Source organism: Mastacembelus armatus, chromosome 6, assembly GCF_900324485.2.
Source record: "Mastacembelus armatus chromosome 6, fMasArm1.2, whole genome shotgun sequence".
Classification (NCBI taxonomy): domain Eukaryota; kingdom Metazoa; phylum Chordata; class Actinopteri; order Synbranchiformes; family Mastacembelidae; genus Mastacembelus; species Mastacembelus armatus.
Window position 1 is genome coordinate 22,530,428 of NC_046638.1, and position 18,434 is coordinate 22,548,861.

At 39.8% G+C, this 18,434-nt stretch overlaps 1 protein-coding gene across 1 annotated transcript in view; it reads left to right on the forward strand.

Moving 5' to 3' along the window:
* The first annotated feature begins 1,119 nt into the window (after positions 1-1,119).
* znf469 (zinc finger protein 469) overlaps positions 1,120-18,434 on the forward strand; it is a 114,099-nt gene continuing 96,784 nt past the window's right edge. Inside the window, exon 1 of the mRNA XM_026311169.2 lies at positions 1,120-1,178. The gene's annotated coding sequence lies outside the window, so the exon portion shown is untranslated. The remainder of the gene's footprint in view (positions 1,179-18,434) is intronic.

Here is an 18,434-nt window from a genome sequence, read left to right on the forward strand (position 1 = left end):
CATGTTGTGGGGGTGTTTTTCAGCTGCAGGGACAGGACGACTGGTTGCAATTGAAGGAAAGATGAATGCGGCCAAGTACAGAGATATCCTGGAAGAAAACCTCTTCCAGAGTGCTCAGGACCTCAGACTGGGCCGAAGGTTCACCTTTCAACAGGACAATGACCCTAAGCACACAGCTAAAATAACAAAGGAGCAGCTTTGGAACAACTCTGTGACCGTTCTTGACTGGCCCAGCCAGAGCCCTGACCTAAACCCAATTGAGCATCTCTGGAGAGACCTGAAAATGGCTGTCCACCAACGTTCACCATCCAACCTGACAGAACTGGAGAGGATCTGCAAGGAAGAATGGCAGAGGATCCCCAAATCCAGGTGTGAAAAACTTGTTGCATCATTCCCAAGAAGACTCATGGCTGTACTAGCTCAAAAGGGTGCTTCTACTCAATACTGAGCACAGGGTCTGAATACTTATGACCATGTGATATTTCAGTTTTTCTTTTTTAATACATTTGCAAAAATTTCTACATTTCTGTTTGTTTCTGTCAAGATGGGGTGCTGAGTGTACATTAATGAGAAATAAAATGAACTTTTTTGATTTTGGCAAATGGCTGCAATGACACAAAGAGTGAAAAATTTAAAGGGGTCTGAATACTTTCCGTACCCACTGTACATAATTTTTTATATACAGTATTGACCTTCTTAAAAATTCAAACTGTTCATTTAAACAGGTATGAGGTGCATGTTGCATAAAGTTTCCTTGTATATGGCAGCAGGACAAAAGCAGCTTTTCTATCACTTGTGTCAGCAGAGAGAGAGAAATACAGAGCAGGCTTGAAGAGATGCCAAACCCAGTGTTTAAATAGATGTAACAATACACACTAAATGTATTAACTTACCTTTTGTTCTCAGAACATTTCCCTCCACATTTCTTTGTATGCTAAGACCAAACCTGGCCCTGTCTTTCAGGGCACAGTACACTTCACATGTGCACATATGGCTGAACAGTAGCATGTTTGTGTTGCTGAATAATCCTTAATCAACAATCCAAACCAAAGCATAGTCTCTCATTATCCCAGGGAGCGTGCCAGCTTGGCAAACAGTGAACCCTGTCTGCCTTTTCTTAACAGGAACCTATTGAAACAGCACAGAAGAGGTCCTGACAGCAGCACAGGCAATGTATGGTACGTGCATACACTCTCACACAAACAAACATATGTACACTGGCAAACAGAGATACAAATCTGCATGAACAGGATGCACATGTGGTCACTTTGTCAGCGCAAGTAAAAGCAATAAAAAGAAAACAAACAGTGGTGCACATGGACTGGCTGACAGCCCTGCACACATACACATATGCAGTGCATGCATCATTTGAATATGATAGGGGGGTATTGTGCAGAAATGAATAATGTACAAAGGGAGTATTAACTAAAGACTTTGAGAGAGTGCTGGATTCTGCAGAGACCCATCTTTCTTTCATTAGGCAGTATAGGATCGGCAGCATGGGCCCTAAGGGCATTAATTACACTGAGAGCAGGGTCTGTATCGGCCTTACAGTATAGGCACCACACATGGCATTGAGTAACACATGGCTGCAGCTCCTCATTATTGGGGCTTTCCTCTTCAGACCTTTCATCACTCACGTTTAGTGAGGGAATCCTATGCTTTGGTAACCCACTAACCAACAAAAACATATGTAGTTCTCTGTGTCTCTTATGTATTCTTAATCGAAGACAGCTCTGTCTCTCTTTCTCCACGTCTGTCCCAGTCGTTCTTCCTGCGTTTGCTGATCTATTTCTATGACACTCGAAGATACGTAAATACCCACACACATGCACACGAGGTAAATTACTTCAGTGACACACTCCATGTCTCTGACTTCCTACCACACAGTGGGAGGAGCTGACCACTACAGTGCCAGAGTTGACTGTTTAAAATATTATTTCATATCAGGCCAGAGAGGCTAGAGAGAGACAGATGCTGTCAGAGAGTGATGGATGAGCCTCTTTTAAAAGGCCATCAGAGAAATAATAGACAGCCCAGTGAGCCTTGAAAGCAGCAGTCTAAGCCAGGACAGTCCATAGTCTCTCTCTCATCTCCACAGCTGTCAGATTGAAAAATGTCAGCAATTAGAAAGTATGGTAATGTAAAGGTAGTTTCATGTTTGATGTGCTGTGTCTTCAAGTAGTTCTGGCAGGGGAGGTGCTCAGAGAGGGCATCACACAGTATGAGGGAAGGTTAGTTTGAGGACAGATGGAGTTAGGGCCAAATTTAAAAAGTAGATGATTAGACTGCTTAAGGTAGGTCTATCTAAACTGCATGATCCCTTTTGCAGGGAGGTTAAGTTGGATTTTGCTTTTATTCTTACTATTTATTTATGGTTTATTTTCCAGAATTGTGAAAATTAGTATTCTGCCAGTATTGTTCTGTAGAGCCCTCTATATTATTCTGTTGAAAACAGTGTGTTCTCCAAATATGATTGTTATAATATGTGCATGTCTGTTTGACATCACACAAAGGAAGAACCAAAGGTTTTGGATGTCATCGTTCGCAACTCATGATATCATCCTGGGGACATCGCCTGGTTTTGTGTCTTTGTGGACTCTAATTGAAATCAAGCATCCTTAATCTGGTTATCCATGAACATCACATTTACATGATTATATGAACTCAGACTGATATGCTCTTTTCTTTTTTCTTTTTTTTTTTGAAAGATTAAAACCATATATGCACACACATATAATAATACTGCACAATCCACACTATTAAAGACTGGTGTTCCAGTGGTTGACTTTCCAGTAGATGCAGACTTTGTGAAAGTCCAATAGAACAGGAGATCATGCAGAATAAGAGGCAGTATTTACTTTCTTCAAATGGCTTATTTGATTAAAGCATTTTGACTTAGTGCTTAGTCTGACGCCAGACCTGAGACTTGTAATGGAGAATGAGTCAGAGCTGGAGCAAGAACCCAAAGAAGAAAGAGATGAAGAGAAAGACTGGGGGCTTCTTAGTAAACACTAAAACTGCCAGACAGGCCATTGACCATAGACTAACCATATAGTTCTGTTTTTTATTTACTCATACTCAGTTTTAGGTCTATGCTGTAATTTGCTTAACTTCATTTTCATGAATAAAAATGGGTGACTGTGCATGTCTGTGTATGTGTCTGGTTGGGCTTGGTAGTTTTCAACACAAACACAATGATAGAAAAACCATATGCTTATCATACACCTCTGCTTTTTATTTATTCATTACCCAGAGTCTTAGTTCCCAGCCCACAGTTTGGAGAAGTTAATTTCGATAAATGGCACACTGATTGTGTAGAAAGCAGACGGGCAGTGACGAATAATGAAGACAGCCTTTCCTTGTTTTCAGGCTGATGAGATGATTCAAGCACTAGAGGAAAGTTCAAAATTCAGCAAAATACATGCTATTAAACAGTGACATCAGTGTGGTAAAACCATAACTCCATGGTTTTGAGAACATCTAGCTGGATCTGTGGATGCTTTTTTAGTGGTTATTAAAGAGAGACAAATAGAGCTTCGCTGTCCACACAGACATGGAGAAAAGCACCAACTCAGATGGGCTATAGTGCTCACAGTTTATTTTCTCTTCTTAAATGGCTCCACAGTGGAAACTGCTGCCATATACTCTACTCAAGCTAGAATATATACACTGAACCAGTAAAGCTTCAGAAATGCCACCACATGCAGATCCTTGTCTGTAAAGGTAATCATTCCTGAGTCTGTGTATGTGGGGGGGTAGGGGGTGTGATTTACCATGTGCTCTCTCTGGCAAGGATATGTCTTGGATTATGTTAAGGTCAGTACCAGTATTCTGTCTGCTTGTGGGTAAGAGTGTGTTTTTAACAAATTTGTGATTCCTTGATCCAAGCTCTGGCAGATTTGCTTTAGTACACCCATAAGTCAGATCTTTCTCACTTGGCTTAAGGTTTTCAACACCACAACATGAAAACTTATTCACCTCAGACCTCGGGCAGGAGACCAGGCAGGAATAACAACCCTGTGAAGCCATTAAAGCATAAATTACCAAGAATAGCACAGTTTCTCACCATGGGCATTAATAGCATAAACAGCACATTAGCTAGTCATGTTTATACTCATTTTGATACCAATAGAAATGATTCAGATCTCTCATCTGTGGTCAGTAAAAAGAAGAAGGAATACAAGGTATGAGATGAATACTGTGGCGTCTTGTGCCCTGCCAGTTGCCTCAACCACTGGCATGTTTGCCTCTGTCCCTTCGCCCAGAACAGCCATGTTAGTTTGCTCATCTCTCCAAACGAACAATCGGCACCACTGACTTGGGGAGAGGTGGGAAGGACGAGAGGAAAAAAAGTGAGTGTGGGGGATTTTTCCCTTCAACTCCAGTTTCTTCTAGCACCGCAGCTTATTGCTACCACATTGATGATGGTTGGTTAGTTGGAGAGTGCTGTATCCTCTAGAGCCTGCTGGCCAGACTGGCTTGCTTCCCTATGGCACAGAGCCCCTGTCACACAGTTTTGTCCTTCCACCACCATGATATAAAACGTCTTATCCATCTGCTTTGCCTCTTTGGGTCTTGATCCATGTCTCCACTGAAGAATTGGAATACCTCCTATTGTTTTTATTGATCTGCAGATCTGAATGAGTCAAACAATCAAAATTGTTCAATAAATTTGAACTAGACAAAAAAAATTAACTAATTTTTTTCACCGGTTGTGTCAGCACACTTTTTTCCTCCTGTGTGTGTGCTGCTATCTGCCCTCCAGGTTTTTAATTTTCTTCTTCATGCTCCAGTTGAAAGCGATTAGAAAACATCAGAAATCACTAATTATTTTTGGCCTCTTGGTTTCTGTTTTATTCAGGTTTTCCTGTTTGACACAGTGTTTTGCTGATGTGTGTCTGCATTAATGTGTATGTATAAGAGAAAAATTGTGGGTGATCTGCAATTGTGGACACTTAAGGAATGCACCTAATATTCTTTTGGATAAATTTATAGACCCTTCTTTATTACATGTATGAGTGAGCCAAATCAGTTGTATTTTATTTTCCTTCACCACATCCATCTGCTGTCTCACAGCCTATCACTCCATTTTCCAAGTCTCATCTACGAATAATATGAGCTGCTTGCTATCAAAATTTCAACAATATGTTTGACTCCTTTTCAAGCAACAACATTATACTCTTGTCTCCTGCAATTGAATTCAGAAATTGGAAGCTGTAAAATTTTGTGTGTAAGTCCAGCTTCCTGATGGAACTAATTTTTAAGTATGCAGTAAACCAAGCCAGTTTCATTGTTGCCCTTTTTGTCCCCATCTGGATGTGTTGTTTCCCTGTGGCATACCTTTTATGACCTTTTTGTCTCATGGAAACCACTATTCATATATATTAACACAGTAATGATATTCTAGCATTCCTGTAACACACACTTTAACAGCCAAGTGACTGTCTAAACATGGCACAGATTGGGTTGTTATAGAACAACTTCTGCATTTCCGTACATATCCTCCCACCAACATATTCCCCTCTACACACACACCAAGCCACTGAATCCTAATGTACATAATTTGTGCACAAATCCTTCTTGTAACAACTTTTATTACTCAGTCTTTTACTGCAGAAAGAAAAAATAGGGGTTTTCCTAATAAAGTTACAAACCTGCTGCTTGTAGGTGCAGATACTGTGTGTACCATTCAGCTATGTGACATTTATGAGAAGGTTTGCTGCAACAGCACTCGAGGAACATTAGCACCCGATTAGCACTGTAAAAGCACTGGACTGCTCTTTTATTCCTTCAATACTTCTGCACACTCCTTTATGAAAAAAGGAAGCTATTCTTTTGCATCTCAGGGCTGCAATGTAAGCTTATTCTTTATCAAACGTGAATAACAGAATCAATGTATGTAATAAGAGTAAATGTTTTTGTAGTAGGTGCCAAAGATGAGGAAAGTCTGGTGAAAAACAGCTTTTCCTCTCTGAAATGAAAACACAGACGAATATTTATGGGCCATGGTTGAAGAACAAGACCATGGTTTTTGGCTTGAGAGGCCCACACTGCCATGGACCACTCTCACACAGCCGACACTTCCATCTCACTGTAGACATAGTTCACTTACAGTATATTAAAAACAATGGTGGTGATGAGTAGTACAAAGAGAATAGTGGTGAGATCAGTCACTATAATATATACATAAATATTTGCCAGAAGTTGATCTAATACAGGCTGCTTGTTTGAAGAGCAGAATCTGAACTTTATTCAAAAGATCTGCCATAAATCTCGCCAGCACTGTGGTGATATTTCTTTGATACAACAGCAGAAGCAAGGCCCTTGTCCTGCAATATATATTACTGTGGTTATGAATGCAAAGCTTTACTTAATGTTTCTTGGCCAACATTTAACTCCTGTAGAGGAGCTGTAGCCCTAAAGAGGACACTATGGTGGAGGATCCACATTATGATGGAGGTTGGTGGGATAGGTCAGCTCCTACATTTGTCCTCTATAACCAGAGAATGGGAGTAATACACTGCATTTATCTTTCTTCTTAGGCTCATATTCTCAGTTATTATTAAAAATGAGAACCTCTGGTTACACATTGTGTTGGGACTATCAAAGAAAGAAATTATGATGAAGGCAAGTCCTTGACTTCCCACAGACTGGATGCTTTATTAAATGGACCAGTCTAGTCGATGTCCTGAAATGAGTTGCTGTAAGGAGGTATTTCCTGCAGGCAGACTACTTAGAGTGAGTGATGTGGAGAGTTTTAAAAGGCCTGACAGGTCTCTCCTCTCTGCTGTATGTTGGGGCTGCTAAAACCCACACTTATCTTGCTGTTTTCCATGTACTCAACAGGCTTGTTTGGCTCCCAGCTTAGACCACACTATACTTAAATTTATAGTGCTCATTAACAAGCAACAGTTTATTCCCACATTAATATTTATAAATCCCTTCCAGTCCTGCAGCTCCTTTTAGAACAAGGCTGCAGCTATTGATTATTTATAATGAAAAAAAAAACACTTGAAATGAATTATTACTCTATAAAATGCTATTAAAAGATTTGTAATAATTACTGTTACGTTGTCTCAGATTCGAGTGTGACATCTTCAGATTTCTTCCAAAACCCAAAATACACTGTCCAATTTACAATTACATATGAAATCTTCACATTAAAGACGCTGGTATCAGTAAACGTTCGTGACTTAATAAACGTTCGTGACTTAATAAATGTCTCAAACATTTAGTCGAAATTCTTCACTAAGTTTAAACTTATTGCATAATCATCTCTTCTTCTCAGCCCTTCTTTAAAGTTGTCATCACACCTCAGTTGTTTTTCTTTTGTCTTTTTTACTGTTTGTAAGTTTTTCTCTTTCTTCTTCTTGCTCCAGCAGAAAATGATTAGATAACATCAGTCATCACCAATTATTTTTGGGCTCTGAGGTTTTTGTTTTACTCAGCAGAGTCACGGTGACCGGCTGTTTCAAGCTCACAACAGACTGAAGAGTCTTTATTGTTTAAACTCATTTGGCTTACCTGACAGACACGTTACTTTGCAGATGTGTGTCACATTAATGAGCGTGTAAGAGAAAAGCTGTCCTGTGCTGTTTATGTGTCTGTGAGTGTATAAATGTGAGTGTATGTGGTTGTATCTGTGTCTTGGCCTTGGGGGCCGCCTGAGTGAGGATGTGATTGATGACTTGTGCACTGTTGTGAAAGTTTCTTAAATTAAAGCAAAATGAAGTTGAGAATGTGTGACTTCATCAGACCTGCTCAGCTCAGTGAGGTTAATGAAATGTGGCACATTCTTCTCTTTCTGCACAGACCAGGCATTTTACTCAGTAAAATGAGTAAAATGAGTCAGCTGCTGTCATCGTGAGTGAACAGACAATGGCTGATGGCTGTAATTGAGTTCCTTGTGGTGCCACTGGGAGACTGTGGTCGTGTTTCATCATCTACATGCAGAGACATCCAACTAGTGTCAGATCTGACTACACTGAAGGATTACTCCTCTTTAGGATAACGTAGACATATTTATGAAGTAATTTTAAAAAGCATTTGTGGCAATTAATTAATTATCTGCAGCATTTTCAGAAAACAAAATAGTGTTAGCACTTCAACTAATTATTTTCATTCTCGATTCAGCTGCAGTTTTATTGGTGATATGACTTTATTGTTGCTGCAGATGCATCTCAAAGTATATCTCTCACTTCACAGACTAGACTGAAGATGATGACAAAAACAAAAACTACCAAACACAAATGTTTTTTTCCTTTGGTCCAAAATGAAGTGCAAACCAGACTTTTGAATCAGGAAATTACTAGTGTACCTTAAGGGCAGGTGCTTGCAGAGTTATAGATTATAGATTATCAGGACATCCTGATCTTCAGGACCTACTGTTCTTTGTCTGTGGGTCACTGTGATTAGTCCCAGCCAGTTCAAGTTAACAGGTCTACCAACTGTAAATCAGTCTGTTATTTGTTAGACGAAACAACACTTACTTATCTTGCCTTCTGGGGAATGCCGGGGCCTCTCTCTGCAGCATTATTCTGATCTTTCAAAAATTGTTTCCCTCCAGTGATACACGCTGCTGACAACACTTTATTATTAAACTCAGGACTTGCTTGGTAGTATGAATTTCTTGTCTGTTTCCTCATGTTCATATAAGCTGTTACTATTTCAGAGTTTGTTCGATATTGGTGAGTAGCCATCCAGTTTGTTAGCCAGTCCAGTAACATGTTAATTGTGGGCATTCATGTGAACCCAGCCCCGTAAGCATGCATACAGTGCGTGTATGCTCTCTCAGCTGTCTTATAATGTGGTAATGGTTCTCTTACCCATGTCAGGAAAACAGTAATGAACTCAGTCGGATGTAAAGTCAGGTGTTTCTAAGCTCAACACCACCCTCCCACCTGCTCTAAGCCTGCTGGGACAGAGGAGCATGGAAAGCACAGGAAGCCAGTTGAACCCCAGTAGTCCTCATTGCCTATGCAGGTCTTTCTGAACTGCCTCAGGTGAGCGCAATGCTCTGTTTGATCAGCAACCCACTGTCACTGCTGGCCCCAAATCAAAAAGCTTCTGTGAGAGGAAGTATCGGCACTGTGGGATTTTTTAGTGTATTTATGAGCATGCATTTGCATTGGCATTGCAGTGGATGTGACCATGCTCTATATGAATGGTGCCTCTGAAAAAGCGGAGGGAAGCCAGCATGGTATTCCTTGAGAGAGTCAGAGGAAAGAGGGGGGAGGGCAGTGACTTCCCACCTCATTGTTGAATGTGTAGTATAAGGAGGTGTCATGCATCTGTGGTTTTGAATAGTCTCTGTGAAAGAAGCTCGTCTGTAATATCAGAGCCTTGGCCTGAGAGCGGAAGCCGACAAAGGCTGGTCTGTGTTATTCCAAGGATTATCAATGGCTGCTGCTGTGTCAGGCCTCACGGCTCCTCACAGCTCCAAGAGCTCAACAGTGTGCAAGTTTATATGTACTATGTGATATTTGCATATTGCATGTGTCCTCGCGTGTTGCAGTAGTTGCTCAGAGGTCTTTCAGGGACATTGTTGGCTCAGACAGAAAAATCAAAAGTCAGGAACGACTTAAATTGTAGAGTTTGGGGATTACAAGTTAATCTTTAACAGAGCTAAGTCGACTCTGTCCCTCTAAGGGGCTGAGAGAAAGTCACAGCCAGACCAACAGACATATCCTCTGGCTGAGCGTGCTTCATTTAGACTTAACTGTGTGCATCTTGGACCCTTTACAGATTCTTTGTACGCAACTGGCCACAATGAGACTGTGTCCAGAGGGTGTGAAAACATTCCCGTTATCAGTGTGGAAAACTCCCATCAGTCATCTGATGGAGGTGAAATATTATAAGTCTGTCTGCCGGCAAGTGTGTGTTACTCTGGGACAATCCTGCTATATTTATTTTCTGAAACATTAGACGTTTAGCTTCCACATCACACAGACCAGGATTCCTTAGGCACAGTATTGGCCTCACTACTGTTTCAGCATATGAATGAAATAGGGGGAAAGTGAGGAGCGTGTGTGTGTGAAGGAAAAAAGTAAAGGTTTTGTTTTCAGTCTGGTGTGTATGAAGCAGAGGGGAATGACTTTTGGGATTAGCTGGGGATCAGTAGATGATGAATATAATTACAACAACATGGAAAACCTAATGTTAAAACCACAAAATTGACAAGATTGCTGTTGTTTGTTTAGTCTAAACCCACAGAGGATTCAGTCACTGTATACGCTTCACGTTCTGTCCTTGCAGGCAACAGACTGCCTCCACAGAGAAGCCACAAGTAAGCTGACTGTCAATATTTTTACAGTGTTCTCGTCATGTAGATTTGATTATTTTCCATTGTTTACTTCAAAATCTCAGTGACTTGTCAGAGATTTGATATGTTTGAAATAATACAATAAAAAAAAATCCCATTGCTGTTCGTTTATTTGGTCAACATTTAAGAGGAAGAAAAAGTGATCTGATGGGTCTGTAATTGTATGGTCATTTTCTTTTATTTGTTTATCTCTTTCCCTTTTTTTGTTTTTCACAGATGAAGGGGACAGTAGTTTGAAACTGTCCAGCCATAGTTTAATGGTAGACAGAAGGAAAATGGTTATGGACATGATCCGTAATTGTTAAATGATGATTTTATGGGGAAAAAAAGGGAAAGATAGGAAAATCACATTTCAAAAGCACAGCCTCTCTTGGTTACTGTTCGTGCTGTGTTGTTCTTCAGCTTTGTGGTGAAGGATGGCGTCAGCACCGGGCAGTAGTGCTTGCTCTCTGGCCCAAGCATACGGGTTATCTATCTGGTCCCATCAAAACAAAATGACACTGTTTACTTCCTTTTCCACACATGGAAAGCATTGGCTCACACTCAGAAGCAGCACACACACACACACACACACACACACACACACACACAGCAGAGACCTACACATAAAAACAGAGAGAAGGTAGAGGGTTCGTCCAGATGAATATCCACCTCAGGCTCTCAGATTACAGGAACAAATGTTCTAAAGCGGCATTTTCAACTTTCAACTTAGTTTTTCCTCTGTATGGCTTCTTCACTATTTGGATTTCACTATTTTTCCTTTAGTCCTTTGAGCCTCTGAGTTACTGTAGGTCAGTTTTCTTTAACAAAGTGTGATGCTTTTACATATTTAGTACCGCATTAGGGCATAAGAGACAATAATCTGACAGTTAACAGAAGAAGGTCCACACTTACTTACTTAACTGACTCAGACCCCAAGGCCATGTTTTTATCAGCTTTAGCAAACAAATATGCTACAATATATTTTTTTGGTAGACCGACACACTGGGTAAACTAATCAATTATTATCAGACATACACAGACATGTACGTACAAAACTGCTAAAATGACTTCAGTGACAGTTTTACCATTTAAAAATAACTGTAAGTCATAATACATGCTTGAAGGAAAAAGACTTGAATTGACATTAAAATATGATTTAACCCAAGCAAAGAAATAAATCTGAGGAAAGAAAGATCTGAAAGCATAAAGTTTTATTGTATGCAAACAAAGACTACAGTTGTGTTGGTGCCATAGATCCTGAACTTTTATGAGTGTGCTGAAAGGCCTGCTGGGAGGGTATACAGATGGATGGTGGTCAGCAGATGCTACTGGGCAGTGACAGCAGGCCTTCCTGTGGGAAGCATGGACTAATAATGAGTGCTACAGGGAAGGTCTTTGAAGGGAGAGGGCATGACCCGTCTATCTAAGCTGGGGCAATGGGTGACAGAGTCCCTGAATAGGACTACAGTTGCTGGTAGTACAGATTGCAATATGTACCACACACACATAGTTAGTATAAAAGGATATTTTATTGTGGTCTCTTTTTACAATGTTGTTTGTTTCGATTTTTCTTCCTATACCCAACGTTCAGTTCATCTGAGCTCTCACTTCCCCATTTATAGCTGGTTTTGCTATGCTGTGTGTGCAGCATTGCATTGCATGCGCTCACTATGAGTCAGGGTTTCATAGTAGTCAAGTTCATCTGGATTGTCCTATTGAACAGGAGAAAAAAGACTGATTGCTTGTTTTCACATTAGCTATACACTGAGTAGGAGTATTACTTTATTCTTTTCAAGCTCATCAATATTCCTTTTCTACTCTCTGGTAAACTTTCTCTTCTTGATTCCTTTTTAATATGACTCCGTCAAAAACACCTGAAATTCTAAATCTGAGAAGCCAGAAGTCTGGCTAAGCTTCTCAACATTTATTCCCAGCTCCTTGTAATTGTTCCACTATCCATCGTCTTTATGCCTCCTCCAAATCAAGCGCCCATCCCTGTGATCACAGCCAGCGTCTTAACAGTAGCCATGTGTCCTGAAGTGCACTCCACAGCTGCACACACACACTGTATATGCACACTCTACACACACTTGGAGTCAACAGGATAGAATCACCGCAGGCCTTTAAAATGTTGGATACATATCCAGTAACAGGAAAAATGCCCAGAGCACTCAGAGGACTAAGTTTTGTTAACTGCACATTTAATACCTTTTCATTTAGCCTGGTGCAAGACATGAGGATAAATGAGGCTTTAATACTAAACAGTAAATGTAGGAAAAATTCCCTAAATGGTGTTTTATATTTTATCTTTAGATATTGATGATGAGTAAAATAGGTGAAAATGTGGTTAAAAAATGGTATTACAAAGGTAGAAAAAGTTAATACTAATATACTCCATTGTTTGCAATAGTACTATTCATCACTGTTTCTTTTTTATGAAGAAATTCTGGTGCTCAAATGTGAATTAGTGTACTCCACATCCTATAAACATACAGCTTTAGGCCAGGACGTTTTCAGTGAATAATATAAAAAACAAACATTAATCCTTAACTTTGCATAACTACTCTAATTGTGTGTGCCAGTTAAGTAAAGGAATCTTCTTAGCTGGGGTCACACAAGAGAAGGAAAATTGTGTTATTTGGTTTCTTAGACAGAGGCAGATCAATAGAGTCAATAGTTGAGGCTGGTTATTTACTAGGCTTAGCACATATTAGTGGCAAGAGTTTGTGTCTCTTTCCCCCTGTCCTTGGCAGTTGTTATGCCCATGTGTTGTAGATTAGATTCTTGGGGGGAGGAGATGGGGAAGGTTTAAGAGGTTGACACCAGAGGAACAGTTACCTGACTTAAAAATTGTTTGTTTAATCTGTTGTAATTGCCTTTAACTTTGCGTGCCAAGTGTGAGAGCAGTAAATCTACAGTTCTGATTCTGACTGTGACTGCTGCTTCAGAGCTTTCTGAATGTTTTGCCCACAGAGGAACTATTTAAAGGCCAGTTCCTTTTAGAGGGGAAACAGCGTAGCTACCCATAAAATTTAGCAAATGTGTACAAACATCAAAACAACATGTTCTCACAGAGAAAAACGCTCAAGGTAAAAACTGTCTCTGGATTCAGATTGTTTGACTGCAGCTCCATCATCTAAAACCTCCTTCGTTTGAGTTTTGAAAATGATGCTGCAGTATAGAGAACAGTCTTAATGCCATACAATGCATAGTACACCTCTCCTGTACACCCACTCATGCAAATGCTCTCTGCTGTGTAAATTCTGGTAAATTCACGAGTTATCTTTCGCTTTTCATTAATTTCACTTCAATCTCTGGCAATTAGCACCTGTAAATGTCAATGCGATTTTTATCACTTAGGCAAAAAAGTCCAGGACTCAGATCTCAGAACTGTGTGAGAGCCTAACAGTTTGGAAAACGACACACTGTGCCACAAAAAACACTGAATATCAAATGGAAATACAGCCTCTTGTTTTCCTTTTCATGTGTGTCTCTCTTTTTTTTAATTTCTTTTTTACTTCATTGCTTTTATGCTATTTCATTTTTGAACATGTTTCTGGCTGCAGCTCACCTTCTGACTGGAACAGATGTTGTGTTTGGATTGTAGTGGCATTGTTCTGGTCTGTCTGCAGCAGTATGTGTGAGTACATTCAGCAGTTATACTGAAAGGTCGTCATCCCTTTGGTTTCTTCTTGTGATTAAGACTAAGAAGGGAGAGGTGGTGTCCAGCCCACCCTGCCTGACCGTGTGCATAAGCAGACTCCAGATCATGCCATGTGAGGGTGTGGATAAGCCTGTGCCTGCCTGGATAAACATCTTCTGGCCAAATTGCCGTGTACAGTATGGCCAAGAGATGATGGTCATCACTGATCTGAGATGCAGATGTTTCTTTTACAAGAAATTAATCTAATGAAACACACACAGATTGTACAAAAAAGCAAATGAAATGATTCAATGAAGGCAGAGAAGAGATTAAATGGCATCTGTCGCCCAGTGTCAGTGATTGACTCACTAAAGGTGAACGCACAGCGTGTTGTTCTCAGTGCAATACAGAGAAAATATATTAATATAACAAAGTTTGCAATACCATTCTCCAATATTACATAGAAACTGACCACAATAGGAAAATGATTGTATTTGATCCGTCAGTCTATTTTTGTATTTTATTATTGCATGCAGAATGTCAGTCTATCCATGATTAGAACAGTACTTCACTGTACTTCACTGTACTTTCACAGCACTCAGACAGACCACAGACTATACAGTGTATTATACGTGGCTGATTCAGATCTGATTATAGCCCCTTTTAACTTTAAACTTCGATAGACTCAGAATCAAAAGCCCTGGGGCCCCTTTTGACCAAAAATGAGCACGTTGAGCAAGCCAATCAGCTTTGATGATATTGAAAAGTGTTTGACTTTATAGCAGATGTAGCCAAAACTGTGTAGATTACTGGAGGGGTGGTTGGTGTGTTGGGTGATCCTTCAAGGTCCCTTTGTGAGATTTATTAGCGGCAGATAAGGCTGATAGCCATCTGCAGCCACACTCTCTTTGCTCAGCCAACCAGTGCTGATCTGCTGCCAAAGTACACAGAATCATACATTCCTTAATGTGTCTGGCAGGCGAGACAGAGAGTGACAGAGAGCGAGAGAGAGACCATGTGAGAGAGACTTGTGGGGGTCATATTATGGAACTTTTTCATAAATATGTTCCTGCTTCATGTTCTAAAAACTAAACCAAAAGCTTTTTCCTATTTTTCTTCCACCCCACATCCTTATATTCGTGTTAAAAGGTGAGTCATCTACTATTGGTGAATAAAATAAACTACCTCAAAGTCCTACATGCCTCAGCATTTAATGAGTAGAGGGAGAAGAAGCTGTGCAAGGGAAGACAAGGGGCATGATAGCTTTTTAATCATGGCCGATAGTGGAGCTACCTCAGTTCTAGAAACCCGTTGTCCAGAATGTCCCCACGATGCTGAAATTACCCTCAGTGATGGCATCTATCATGTCAATACAACCTTAGAACAAAAAATACACATATTCACATATTCTATGTTCTGTATTGCAAGAAAAAAGTAATGGCATGTGTTAATGGAGTTACCAAACACCTGGCAGTATTCACAAACACACACACCCACTGTTACATCTTGAAGCAATCGGCCCATTTCAGTGAAACCACTGGGCAACGGTCTGTGCTGCTGCCAGTGGATGTGGCTCGCTGTGAGTCTGCTCTCTGCTGGACAGATCGGCTATGATCTACAGTCAGACAGTGGACTTCTCTCTATTATCTCCCGCTTCTCCCAGCTCCTCTTCATTTTCTAAATATAGCCAATAACATTCATAAATGTCAGCGTGTCCTTTTATCTCAGCAACAAGGCTGGAACAAGTCAAATAAAGAACCAGTCAAGGCCTGTCTCTCATGCCTCCTTCGAGTTTAGTTAAGTTTTCCTGCATCTAAATCCTTTTTGTCCAGTGGGAAAATGAGATTCAGGATTTTTACAGTGATGCTGATTTCAGGCATTCAGCACTATGAGCTTTCTGGATCAAAAAACTTTATCCCAAACATACAGAATATATTTACATTTTTTCCAACAGCTGCCTCATGAGTTGTTTTTCTCAGTTCCATAAAATGCTCTGCAGTTAATTTCATGTGATATTTAGAGGCATAAAAACCACTCAGACTCCATCATGTTCTTAATCCACTTGGAGCTGGATGTCTTTTCTGCAGATTGTTGAAGTGGAGCAAGTAACATAATACCAGAATAAAAGAACACTGTGGATGTTTTGATAGAGTGCTTTTGAAAAACTGAACTTAATTACCGTTGCTTTGGATCAAAAATTATTTATATGCAAATAATTTTATTGGTTTGTGACTGTGCTCAGATGTTCAAGAGAAGCAAGTAAAATGTTAAAAACCCAATTTATACACTTGTATTGATAATCCCATTAATGCTGCATTAATGATAAACTCTGGAATCGAGTGCTTAACTTACTATTGTTTATTTTATTGTTACACCCGACTCCAACCTTAACCAATATTTCTGTGCGTGTAAAGCCACTGATGTGGTAGAGAGTGAAACAATGAAAGGAATGGTGGGAAAGTGGATTATCATTCATAGGAATAAAACCGCAGCTTTTATCTGGTACTATTTCAGTCTGGGTTATGACAAAGTTTCCAGCCACACAAAGTTTTTGATGCTCTGTTTGCGGTGGAGTTGGAATCTGGGATCATATAATCTTAACAATGCATATTAGAAAACAATACAAGTTAGAACCTTTGAGGGTTTTTTTTTCTAAAGGATATGGTTGGCAGTGGGACAGAGCACAGCTGGGCTTTTAAAGTGGGCATTTAACAATACCAGCTGAAACACTTTCTCCACTCTATGCAAAAGGACAGGGAAATTGTTTGGGACAAATTTGTTAGGTCAGAATATCTGCTTTTGTTAAATCATTCATTGCCTCTTAATCATATGTAGTTTACATTTGTTATCATTTTATAACATGTCTGATCTGCTTAGAAGCTTGAAAGGGAAAAACAAATATCACAGAGCACCAAGCTGTTCATTTCAGGATATAATTTCCACTATTCTTCTGCAGATTCACTATTTAAATGTGTTATTGCTTTTAGAAGAATGAAAGCTGTTAAAATGTTCAATTGAATGGTTCCTAGTTTATTCGTTGCTGTTAACCATGCAGTACATTATACACAATATTTGGAAAAAAATAGCACAGGAACTTAACAAATTTAATAAAAACTGTGAATAAATAAAATATATTTATATGAGGTATGTCAGAGAAATCACACAATCAGGAGAATTTAATACCACACTGAAAAGAGCAGACAAGATACTGTGGTACAGTGAATGCATCTGATATTAATAATAACAATAAATATTATGATTCATACATAAACAGAAGGGTTCCCACTGCATTACTGGCTCCTCTGACCACAAGTTCATACCTTCCAATGTTTTGTTTTGTCTAACCATTTGTCAGAAGAAATGAAACACCTGGACACCCTGAACAGTGTAACCCCTGGTACGTCATAAATCTACTTAGCAACAGTAGAGTATCTAACTGTGCAGACACTGTAAAAACAAAGAAAAAGAAGTTAAATGAGGGAGAGAGCCAACAAATGACAATAAGCAATCCAAATGAAAAGGAGACAGAAAGAAAGAAAGAGAGAGAGCGTGTTCAAACCGACGTTTGCCCACCACAGGAAAACACAAATGCCACCAGTTTCTTGGCATTAGACCCAATGATCCTTTTAAGTATTAATGTCAGATTCACATCATTTATCACCGGGGTGCATGAAACTGTTGGTCATACTGTATAAGACTGGCTGTGGTCTAGACAAGGGTATATGTAGGAGAGAAAAGGCTCAACAATGGATTAGAAACAGACAGAAGATAAGGGGTTTGTAAGGCAGAAGCAAATGTGGACTTGTTAGTTTTTACGGATTGATGTGTCAGCTACGGAGAATCCCCTGATGCTAAAATTCCCAGTTGTATATTTTAACTCCTTTTAATGTAATCATCATGACATTAGCTCAGGTACTTAATCTTTAAGAAAGATAACTGTCCCTCTTTTTTTGTTAATTCTCACACCTAAACACACACACTTTTTTTTTTTTGTCTTCAAAAATAAATATTCCCTTGTGTTGGTGTTTTTCCAGGCAGGTTTGGAGAAAGGATTATAACACAGCATTTGACATGTATGCCATTTAAAAGTGGTTTTTCCACTAATATGTGTGCATGCTTCAGAGTTTGGTCTTATTAATAACCAGCAGACCCTTGGGGTGGGTGAAGGTAGGCAGAGGCAGAGAGGAATTTGGGACTGCAGAGATAAAGCGGAGGGGCTCCACTTCGTAGACAGGTGGACAGGTAGCAACAGAGGCTTCATTGTCCATGTCTTAATCGGGCAGGTGTGCTGCTCAGCACTCGCCTCACCCCGGCAGCACAGCACACTCCCTGCCCCCCGTTCATTCTTATTGCTGCAGCTCAACATGCCTGCAGTCATGCTTAGTAATATTAAGTTTACCTTCGAAAAAACACTAGTTGACGTTACTGGAAAGCTTGCTACAGCATGAGATACCAACTGAATAGATGATATGCAATCAGTGAAAT